The sequence below is a fragment of the Amblyomma mixtum genome, chromosome 3 (assembly GCF_055824585.1).
Source record: "Amblyomma mixtum isolate Tamu chromosome 3, ASM5582458v1, whole genome shotgun sequence".
Classification (NCBI taxonomy): Eukaryota; Metazoa; Arthropoda; class Arachnida; order Ixodida; family Ixodidae; genus Amblyomma; species Amblyomma mixtum.
Window position 1 is genome coordinate 150311907 of NC_143014.1, and position 13054 is coordinate 150324960.

Here is a 13054-nt window from a genome sequence, read left to right on the forward strand (position 1 = left end):
AGTATACGAAGCCAGCCATCGAGGAGCGCTCCGTGCTTAGCGCCGTGAGAGGCTGCCTGATTCCGCGACGAAGGCGAACAGCGTGCTTAGGACGCCGTCGGCCCGACTCCACTCCTCGAAGCTGACATCTCGTCCCCGGTGCGTATACGCCGCAGGTCCGAGAACTTCGGGCACTCCCAGAGTAAGTGCCTAATAGTTGGTGTGGCTGCTGTGTTGCAAGCAGGGCAGTTGGTTTATATGGGAGGCAAACCCGCCACATTTTCTCTTGGTAGTAGTCGTTGGTCTGAAGCGATTAGCTGCCCATCCCGCGGTCAGCACCCGAACTTTCCAACTGTATAGAGGTACACGCCTCAGCCCTTCATGGGCGGTATAAATATAGGCCACTTTGCTTCCGGTTTCCCTGCGAGAGGTTGGGAAGGCGCGTCTAGGAGAGCTACACGTTCGCTGGTAATAAATGGTAGGTAGTAGTATAAACGAGAACGACACCTAAGAATGGTCACCATGTGATTGCTACTCGACACCCTGTACGAAAATTTTAATTTACAGCCATGCGAGGGAGAGCACAATTTCTTCGAGCAACATACCTCGCAGGTAGATTTTGTATTAAGGCGATGACGGAGGAGGTTATAAATCAGATTTCGAGTAGAGTGGCTTATACCATTAAGTGGACGCCCGATTCCGGGATATCCAGAAACACAATGCTTGAGGATTGTTCAGCGACATGCAGATTGGTGTTGCGCATGACAAGGTTTGTACAGAACTACATACGCACGAGTTCAAGAGACAAACGTTATTAGCACACACACGGAGGGATGTGACTGAACAAAAACCTATCGCAGTTTCCTTGTCGCGAATGCGATGCTCCAAATGAGAAATATTTCGTCAATGAAAAGCTTGGTTGTGCAACAAAACAAAAACAATAGTCGGTTTTGTCACATACGAGTTGTTTCTTCGATGCTGTGTTGCTACAAACAGCTCACTAAAAATAACAACAGCCATTTATTAAAGAACCCCATTTTTAGCACTTACGAAGATGAACTCGTAGAGCAATTATGAAAGACAATGCAATTTTCTATCGCATCAAAACAAAAACGGAACGAAATGGCACACAGTCCGGGCGGCGGTAGCGTAATTTGAAGCGGAGTTAACGAACCCTGGCGCTCCTGACTTTAACGAATAATTTTGTCTCCTGTTAACCGCCTTACACCCTTTCTTGTTTCCTCCTCTCGCCCTCTCCCCCTCGCGACAGCGGGCTCAGTCGGATCTTCTTCACTTCCTCGGTCTCAGCTGCCGAGATCGTTGCAATAAATAAGAGCGGCGCGTCCCCTCTCGGAGCGGCGTTCATTGGTTGCTCTTTGCATTTGTGCTTCCCCGCCTCGCTCGGGGCAGAAAATGAGTCGCCCCGGGCCGCTCGAGGACACTAATGGCGGCAAGCCCCTCCGCGCGCAATTACCTCCTCCAATCCCACGGCAGTGCTCGGCTTGTTTACATTTTGTTCTCTGTTCGGCGTGGCTGCTGCTGCCACGGCCGGTGGCGCCGAGGGCAGGCGAGTGAGTTCTTGACGGGGCTTGGCCAGATTATTCTCATTATTGCTACCCCACCGGGAAGAGGAGCCCAGTAACAGGACACAGGTCCTTGCCTCTGCCGCGGGCGGCCGCTTCTCGGCTGCCCCCGGCCAAAAGGCACGCCGCCGCGGGACTCTCCGTCGCAGCGGCCACTGTCACGCGTGCCCACGCGCTATTTGGCACTTTCTGCCCGCACTCCGCACAGGTCGACGATGTGTGTCGCATCATGAGCTCGTATGAGCCAAAGTATGCATGCAGGGCAAAGTGACGAGCTGTCGATCGGTCCATTGGCTTCTCCTCACGGTAGCGTAGTCGCTCGTACCGGTTCTCCAGCCGTCGTGATAGGAGCGCACAAAACCCTGTTATGTGTATCTGCTGCCAAACGCCGCGTGAGCAGTGGTTTAATTAAATGTCCGGGGCAATTTCTCTGACGGGAACGGTGACTGCCATGCTTCGAAGCTCTCAGAGATCCACCAGCCGCTAGCCACCCACCAACGGCGGCGTATGGCCCCGGGTCCGCGGTATTCATTCTTGATTTTCACTGTTGGTCTAGTAGCTGTACTGTAACCGCGCTTTCAATTGTACTTTTGCGTTGCTTGTTTTGTGGTATTTATATTGTTCGGTACATCGCACCTGCTTTGCTTTTTCCCCTGTATGTATTTCCCTCTCCTGCTTGGACATACAGCTTGTCCGCAGTATTCAATAAACAAATAAATAATAGTACTCCTGTGCGTGCTGCATTTCAAAGCGAAAAGACAGTGCACGTTCTCAGTGGTGAGAAAAACTACGAAGGCGGGGATGAGCACACAATGGACAGTACTTGATGACAGTGAATAGCTGTCCACGCGCTTCTGGCTATTTCGCGCTCAGTTCTCGCACTTCTGGCGTTGGGGTGGGCTGCAACTTTTGTTTTCTCTTCTTCTGATCAGCTAGCCTCGACCTCAAGTTCCGTTGCCTTTTTTTTTCTCTGTGTGTGTGTGTGTGTGGGGGGGGGGGGTCCTAGGGAACTAATAAAGCTTTTCCTCCTCCTCCTCCTGTCCCTTTGTTTTATCGCTGATGACCAGACGACTGCCTTCGAGATAGGAGCAATGCCACCAGAAACACTGTCGTCAATTTGAGCGGCTTGAAGAGCGGGCTCTTTTTTTTTTTTTACATGGTCGCTCCTATCATGCCTCTAGGCTCACCAACCAAAAAGTACCTTGTAATCAGAGATCCTCCTGAGATTGGATATGTCATTCCATAACGTTATTTGCATTGTGTTCTCTTATGGGTTCACAAACTGAGCGGCGCGCCACAGCTAAACTACTCTTGATGTGTTTAGAGACAAGCCTTCTTTTTATTAGGAGACTCATACACGAAAATGGCCGGAATACTGAATGTAAAGCTAATCCTTCCTGAACATTAATACCACCACCAGCAGCACCGACCACTTTGTCCCAGTCGCGTTATGAGGTTATGCTTTTACCCTTAACTTGGTGGTAATTATAGGAATGTCGTTTGAATTATGTGCGCCCCACGTACTATCAGCGTCAAATGAAATGCGAACAAAACACCTGAAACGCGAGCACAAAAAATCAAGCATGTTAGAAGCTGGAAGTGAAATACAGGTGTGGGCTATTAACATTTCAGAAGAGCGGTCTTTTCGGCTTCGATGGGAAAATCAACTGCTCATGTATTTTGCCTCCCTAGTATAATATCTGCGATTTGTGCTGTTCGCGTTTCAATTGGCTTGTTCGCGTTTCAATTGACGCTGACAGTACGTTATCGTCTCAGGGCTGTCATAAAAACAGGTGTTCAGCTCCGAACCAACGCGGGTATGGCTACTCGAACAGATGGACAGGACAGAAATGCTCATTCGAAGCAATCGCTCCATCAACTAATTCGGGACGAGATCTTGCATCTAGAAAGAAAGGCCGAGATCCAGTGGCTGTTCGCTACAGAATTTTAATTTAAGCTCTATCTCTGAATTAAAAACTTTACGGATTCAAAATTCTTAAATTTAGCTTTTGCGCATGCGTAGCATCTTAAGGGGTAATATCAAATTCTTGAAAGTACGCTTGTTATAATATCATTTAGTCGGACGAGCTCCACACCCGAAGGGACACTGAGGACAACTTTATTTTGGCCTCTATCTATTAATTCATCACCATCATCAGCCTGACTGCGCCCACTGCAGGGCATAGGCCTCTCCCATGTCTCTCCAATTAACCCTGTCCTGTGCCAGCCGCGGCCGCCGTATCCCTGCAAACTTATTAATCTCATTCGCCCACCTAACTTTCTGCCGTCCCCTGCTACGCTTGCCTTCTCTTGGAATCCACTCCGTTACCCTTAAGGACCAACGGTTATCATGCCTTCGCATTACATGTCCGGCCCAAGCCCACTTCTGCCTCTTGATTTCGACTAGGATGTCATTAACTCGCGTTTGTTTCCTCACTCACCCTTTCTGCTTCCGGTCTCTTAACGTTACACCTATAATTCACCCCGAGGGTATTGTAAGACAGAGAGTTGGGGTTTGATGCCCCAGCGGCCAGTGCCGATGAAGGAGAGAAAGAGGAAAGAAGAAGAAATTGACAAAGCTCAGTTTTGCGCTCACGAACGCTGGACTACTGAGCTGCACCGTGCAAACAAAGACTGTGGCCATCCACATTTATCATTTGGTCCGCCTCTTTACCCTTTGCGCTGTCCTTATCTTAAGCTGAACCCTTTTCGTTAGCCTCAACGTTTCTGCCCAATAGGTGAGCACCGGTAAGATACATTGTTGTATACTTTTCTCTTGAGGGATATAAGTAAATTGCCATTCGTGATCTGAAAGAACCTGCCATATTCGCTCCACTCCATTCTTATCCTTCTAGTTATTTCCCTCTCATGATACGGACCAGCGGTCACTAGGTGCCCTAAGTAGACGTATTCCCTTACTAATTCCAGCCCCTCTCTACCAATTGCGAACTGCTCTTCTCTTGCTAGAGTGTTGAACATTACTTTGGTTTTCTGCATGTTAATTTTTAGACCAACCCTTCTGCTCTGCCTGTCTAACCCACTGATCTTGCTTTGTAGTCCATCTCCTGAGTGACAAATCGCAGATTACTTAGGCATTCTCCATTAGCTTTGATCCCCAACTGTTTGCAATCCAGGCCCCGGAGCCTCCTGTAAACAGGCGATGAATAGCATTAGTGAGATCGTGTCTTCCAGCCTGGCGCCCTTCCTTGTTGAAATTTTATTGCTGACTTTATGAAGGACTACGGCAGCTTTTCAGTCATTATAGGTATCTTTCAGTAATTTCCCACAAGACTCTTCTACACCCTGATTCCGTAATGTCTGCATGAATGCTGAGGTTTCCAATGTGGCAAAAGCTTTCTCGTAATCAATGAAGGCTATATATAGTGGTTGGTTATATTCTGTACATTCTCTACCCCCTGATTGATAGTGCGAATATGGTCTATTGTCGAGTATCCTTTACGAAAACCTGCCTGATCCTTGGTTGATTGTAGTCTAATGTTGTCTTGACTTTATTAGCGATTACCTTAGTAAATGCCATGCAGGCAAAGGACATTAAACTGATCGGTCTGTAATTTTTTAAGTCCTTGACGTCTCTTTTCTTATGAATTAAAGGTGCAGTGAAGAGGAATCTTAACTCGTCTTTTTGCCGCGGGAACTCAATATACACATTCCGAGCATTCTTAGGAACTTCGATTTATTGCCCTGTGTGGCCGATTTCCCTAATTAAATTGAATTAACGTCCGGCTCCAGTCTTTTTTTTTTTAATTCTCCCCGTACGGTGGACGGAGTCGACCAACGCGTGGAGTGCCTTTCACCCAGTCCCGTGGCGGCTTGCCGCTCTGCCATCGGCGGAGTAATACGTAGTAATCCGTAGTAGCAAATAGTCCGCGCGTATTTTTATTTCTGCGGGCTTATTGTGCGGCTATATTATCTGCGAATGAAACTATTTATTCACGGAAACCTAAAAAAACAAAATAAAGCGAAAGCAAAGCCTCCAAGGAGCTGGCTGAAAGGCACTCCATGCGTTGGTCGACTCCGCCCACTGTACGGGGAGAATTCAAGAAATGAAGGCGGGAGCCGGACATTAGTGCGATTTAATTAGAGAAATCGGCCACACAGGGCAATACATCGAAGTTGCTAAGAATGCTCGGAACGTGTAGATCGAGTTCCCGCGGCAAAAAGACGAGTTCAGATCCCTCTTCAGTGCACCTTTAAGGCAATGTTAGCGTTCTTCCAAGCTTCTGGTACGCTCGAGATCATAAGGCATTGCGTATACAGGGTGGCTAGTTTTTCTAGCACAATCTCCCCTCTGTCCTTCAAGAGATCTGCTGTTACCTCATCCTCACCAGTTGCTTTCCCGTTTTCCATCGTTCCTAAGGCTTTTTTTACTTCCTCTTTTTTTACTGGCGGGATGTCATGTTGCTGTGCTCTACTGCCTCTCGCATTAACGTTTTGATTACATTGACTAATGTATAGATTTGTGTAGAACTCTTCAGCTACATTAACTATCTTATCCATATTGCTAATGACATTGGCCTCTTTGTCTCTTAACGCATACATCTGGTTTTTGTCTAGGCTTAGCTTCCTTTTCACCACTTTTAGGCTACCTCCTTTCTTTACATCATGCTTGATTCTCGCCATATCAAACTTCCTTATATCGGCTACCTTGCGCTTATTTATTAACTTTGGTAACTCTGCCAGTTCTATTCTGTCCGTAGAGTTAGACGCTTTCATGCTTCGCTGTTTTTGATCAGATCTTTCGTCACCTGAGATAGCTTGCTGGTATTCTGTCGAACCATCTTACCGCCGACTTCTACTGCGCAGTTCGTACTGATAGCTGTGAGATTATCGTTCATTGAACATTAAGTTCGTCTTCGTCAGTTAGAGCCGAATATCTGTTCTGAAACGGTATCATGAATTCCCTTACTTTCCTCTCGCCGCTAACTCGTTAATGGGCTTACGCTTCACTAGTTCCTTCCGCTCCCTCTTCAAGCCTAAGCTAATTCGAGACCTTACCATTCTGTGGTCGCTACAACGTACCTTTCCAAGGACCTCCACATTCTGCACGATGCCAGGGTGAGCGCATAGTATGAATTTTATTTCATTTTTAGTCTCACCCTTGGGGCTCTTCCACATCTACTTCCTGTTCTCTCGTTTGCTCAAGGCGTAACGTGGTATACATTGGTTACCGCGTTCTTAAACCAAATACGTACTGTACTTTCACTGAGAACTGCTTTTTTATAAACTATAAAAAGTAAAGAATGATATACATGCGCCACCCCCGGCCGTTTTCACAACTAAACTGCGTGCGTCGACAGTTTCTTGAGTGCATCCCAGTGGCCAGGCTAACCGCAATTTACTTCAAAATGGCGATCATGGGGTCATTTTCTGTATTGATATCACGAGTTTGAACCAAGCAGAGGGATAATTTTAAAATGCAATTTCTCAGCAATGAACGCGTCTTTTCTTGCCGAACAAACAGCAGCATCACCAGAAAGAGCCGCAGAATCAAGTTTACCAAGAAAAAAAAATTGGATAAAGTTCTCCGCATTGTCCCTTTAAGTTACCTTGGACGTGAAGCTCTGACGTCGCTTACGTGATATTTGCGAGTCGCATCTATGAAATAATGACAGCATATAAAATCAGACCTAAAGCGACAACATTGCCCGCTTTGAACCCTCTAATAGGCCTACTGAAAAAAATCTCTGCCTCTCCCGTAACGGAGAGTAGAGTAAGCATGAAATGTTTACGGGCATAACACATTGGTTGTAGATGGTACTAGTCAAACTCTTGAAATGGGTCTAGTGTTCAACACACCAGACCACACTCCTCTTGTTGCGTCGAAGCGATCGCCTGCAATAGTGCGGGCTTAGGTAGGCAGCCGCGAACCGTGGCGGCCTTGTCGCTTTCGGGAGCGGCCGCATATCATGGCGTTGTCGGCAGGGGCGAGCAGTCTTCTGCTGTGGCGTATCACTCGCAAAGCGATCGCTTTCCGCAAGACGCTTCCTACCTCTCGTTTCATCAGGCTCCATTGCTCAGCTTATGCAGCTGTGACGGTGGCGGCATTGAAATGCAGGACGATGCAGAATCGTACGCGGACACGACGAGACGCAGGCCTGACAAGAATGTATATGCAGCGTGTTCGAATAGTCCGCGAGCGTGTATACATCTGCCTGCCAAAGGGGGAAACGTCATGAGCTGAAGGCCCAGCGGCCGGTCTTTTACATGCGTGAGTGTGGGACCGCGGCGCCATCCTTGGGGACGGCGCGGAAGCAGTTTTTCCGCCCAAAGCCCTTCTCTGCCTGGAGCTCCTCTCTTGCTCTAAGCGACCCTCTCTCAAAGCCCCTAACAGATCATGTATGAGTCTCGTTAAATCTCGTACGGTGCCCGGATGCTCTCGTTTCAGCTCCCGGATGTGTGGAATTCAGTGCCCGGATGAGTGGAACTCAGTGCCCGCATGTTGGCTCTCGGTCTCGGCGTGACGTCATCCCACTGCCGACAACGGGAGCTAAAAGAATTTCATGCTTAAAATACTGTACGGTGCAATAACCTTACAGAGGCTTTGTCAACAAATGTCAGACAGTTCGTATAACATCGTGGACATTTCTATGAGAAATAGATAGATAGATAGATAGATAGATAGATAGATAGATAGATAGATAGATAGATAGATAGATAGATAGATAGATAGATAGATAGATAGATAGATAGATAGATAGATAGATAGATAGATAGATAGATAGATAGATAGATAGATAGATAGATAGATAGATAGATAGATAGATAGATAGATAGATAGATAGATAGATAGATAGATAGATAGATAGATAGATAGATAGATAGATAGATAGATAGATAGATAGATAGATAGATAGATAGATAGATAGATAGATAGATAGATAGATAGATAGATAGATAGATAGATAGATAGATAGATAGATAGATAGATAGATAGATAGATAGATAGATAGATAGATAGATAGATAGATAGATAGATAGATAGATAGATAGATAGATAGATAGATAGATAGATAGATAGATAGATAGATAGATAGATAGATAGATAGATAGATAGATAGATAGATAGATAGATAGATAGATAGATAGATAGATAGATAGATAGATAGATAGATAGATAGATAGATAGATAGATAGATAGATAGATAGATAGATAGATAGATAGATAGATAGATAGATAGATAGATAGATAGATAGATAGATAGATAGATAGATAGATAGATAGATAGATAGATAGATAGATAGATAGATAGATAGATAGATAGATAGATAGATAGATAGATAGATAGATAGATAGATAGATAGATAGATAGATAGATAGATAGATAGATAGATAGATAGATAGATAGATAGATAGATAGATAGATAGATAGATAGATAGATAGATAGATAGATAGATAGATAGATAGATAGATAGATAGATAGATAGATAGATAGATAGATAGATAGATAGATAGATAGATAGATAGATAGATAGATAGATAGATAGATAGATAGATAGATAGATAGATAGATAGATAGATAGATAGATAGATAGATAGATAGATAGATAGATAGATAGATAGATAGATAGATAGATAGATAGATAGATAGATAGATAGATAGATAGATAGATAGATAGATAGATAGATAGATAGATAGATAGATAGATAGATAGATAGATAGATAGATAGATAGATAGATAGATAGATAGATAGATAGATAGATAGATAGATAGATAGATAGATAGATAGATAGATAGATAGATAGATAGATAGATAGATAGATAGATAGATAGATAGATAGATAGATAGATAGATAGATAGATAGATAGATAGATAGATAGATAGATAGATAGATAGATAGATAGATAGATAGATAGATAGATAGATAGATAGATAGATAGATAGATAGATAGATAGATAGATAGATAGATAGATAGATAGATAGATAGATAGATAGATAGATAGATAGATAGATAGATAGATAGATAGATAGATAGATAGATAGATAGATAGATAGATAGATAGATAGATAGATAGATAGATAGATAGATAGATAGATAGATAGATAGATAGATAGATAGATAGATAGATAGATAGATAGATAGATAGATAGATAGATAGATAGATAGATAGATAGATAGATAGATAGATAGATAGATAGATAGATAGATAGATAGATAGATAGATAGATAGATAGATAGATAGATAGATAGATAGATAGATAGATAGATAGATAGATAGATAGATAGATAGATAGATAGATAGATAGATAGATAGATAGATAGATAGATAGATAGATAGATAGATAGATAGATAGATAGATAGATAGATAGATAGATAGATAGATAGATAGATAGATAGATAGATAGATAGATAGATAGATAGATAGATAGATAGATAGATAGATAGATAGATAGATAGATAGATAGATAGATAGATAGATAGATAGATAGATAGATAGATAGATAGATAGATAGATAGATAGATAGATAGATAGATAGATAGATAGATAGATAGATAGATAGATAGATAGATAGATAGATAGATAGATAGATAGATAGATAGATAGATAGATAGATAGATAGATAGATAGATAGATAGATAGATAGATAGATAGATAGATAGATAGATAGATAGATAGATAGATAGATAGATAGATAGATAGATAGATAGATAGATAGATAGATAGATAGATAGATAGATAGATAGATAGATAGATAGATAGATAGATAGATAGATAGATAGATAGATAGATAGATAGATAGATAGATAGATAGATAGATAGATAGATAGATAGATAGATAGATAGATAGATAGATAGATAGATAGATAGATAGATAGATAGATAGATAGATAGATAGATAGATAGATAGATAGATAGATAGATAGATAGATAGATAGATAGATAGATAGATAGATAGATAGATAGATAGATAGATAGATAGATAGATAGATAGATAGATAGATAGATAGATAGATAGATAGATAGATAGATAGATAGATAGATAGATAGATAGATAGATAGATAGATAGATAGATAGATAGATAGATAGATAGATAGATAGATAGATAGATAGATAGATAGATAGATAGATAGATAGATAGATAGATAGATAGATAGATAGATAGATAGATAGATAGATAGATAGATAGATAGATAGATAGATAGATAGATAGATAGATAGATAGATAGATAGATAGATAGATAGATAGATAGATAGATAGATAGATAGATAGATAGATAGATAGATAGATAGATAGATAGATAGATAGATAGATAGATAGATAGATAGATAGATAGATAGATAGATAGATAGATAGATAGATAGATAGATAGATAGATAGATAGATAGATAGATAGATAGATAGATAGATAGATAGATAGATAGATAGATAGATAGATAGATAGATAGATAGATAGATAGATAGATAGATAGATAGATAGATAGATAGATAGATAGATAGATAGATAGATAGATAGATAGATAGATAGATAGATAGATAGATAGATAGATAGATAGATAGATAGATAGATAGATAGATAGATAGATAGATAGATAGATAGATAGATAGATAGAACTTTTATTCACGTCAATTGCCAGACAACATAAATCAGGCCTACCAAAGCCTCAAAGGGCTTGAGTGGCAGCGCCTGGCAGACAGCTAACATTGGCAAAACAAAGGAAAATAGAGACGTTGCAATGAACTTTGCAAAAAAAGAAAATGGTCACCAAACAGAATGAAACAAATATATAACTATTACAACATCAAGAAAGATTACAGTGATTTGAAATTAATACAGTAAATAGCTGAAATAACTACGGGGCAGGAAGCAACACGGAGACATACCGCAAAGTTTTTTTCAGGGTGTATTTAGTTTTCATGCGGAGTACAGTAGGAGGCAAGCTATTGAAACAGGCAGGTACATAGTAATGACGTGTGCGCTTACCGTACCGGGTTGAGGAGCGAGGAATGCAGTAGCGGTATTTTGGTCTTAAATCCCGAGCAGGGACATATGGAACGGTGAACTGACTGTACCAGAAGTGTTTTAGCACAATAGTTTCTGTTAATAAAGAGTTAAAACTTGGAAGCTTTAGTCTTCTAAAAATATCAATGTCATTACCAATGGACAGGTCGTAAGCAATATTCTTTAGAAGCAAACGCAAAAGCGAATTCACCCTATGTTGCCAGCGAACCGTGCAGTGACCATAAACAGTAATTCCGTACCTAAGTACACTATAGGCTAGAGCATGTACAACACATTTACGGACAGAAAAAGGCATAAAATATCTAATGTTATACAGGACACACGATACAGCACGAAGCCTTTGGCAAACAAAAGAAAGGTGCGATTTCCAAGAGAGATCACTGTCGAAGGTCAGGCCAAGATATTTGACCGAATGCGCATATTCAACTGGTACACAGTTGCAATTAAGACAAGAGGAAGTATGCAAATAAACAAGGTCAGTTAATTCAACTTGTTTTAATGGGTTATGAAAACAGATCAGTTTTGTTTTAGAAGTATTAACATTAATAAGATTAAACTTAAACCAGTCCATGGCTTTAATAGCAGCTATCTGTAATGCTGTAACAGCATCAGTGTATTTCTTTGCACATGCAACAATAACAGTGTCATCAGCATACTGAAACAGCAAAGATGGCACACTGTTAGCAAGGTCGTTAACGTATAGATTGAATAATAAAGGACTTAATATAGAACCTTGCGGGACTCCAGAGGCAATTGCCTTGAAATCGCTATGGATTCTTGAAATCGACACATATTGGCGCCTATCTTGTAAAAAGTTAGTAAGCAGTTCCAAAAACGAACCTCGAAATCCCAGCGCAGAAAGTTTATCAAGCAAAATAACGTGACAGATGCTATCAAAAGCCTTGCTAACGTCCAGAAAAAGAGAACATGCGACTTGATTCTTATCAAAAGCTGAATTTAGCACGTCAGAGAATTCTTCAAGAAGAACCGTTGTTCCTTTTCCTGCTATAAAGCCGTACTGACAAGGTGATAGAACACTGTGCGTATTCAAAAAATTCGTCATGGTGAGTAATAGATGCTTCTCAAAAATTTGGCCAATGCATGGTAGAATAGAGATAGGTCGGTAATTACTCATAATGTTTCTGGAGCCACCCTTGTACAAAGGTATAACTTTAGCAGTTTTCATTGAAGCAGGTATTATACCAGTAGAAATGATAGTGTTAAGGATAACTAGTAGAACACCTTTAATTACTTCAAAATTTCTGCACAATTCAGAAATCGTGAGGCCGTCATGACCAGGAGATTTGCTACGTTTAAGACTGAAAAGTATACACCTTAAATCACTTTCAGTAATATCAGGAAGGAAAGCAGATTCCATCACACTGAGAGGCATAGGACAGTCGGTAGGAGGGGTTCGAGATGCACCAGAGACCAGAGAAAAAAATTTGTTGAAGTCATTCGCAATGCTCTGTCCATCTTTATGAAAATGCGAGATGAAATAT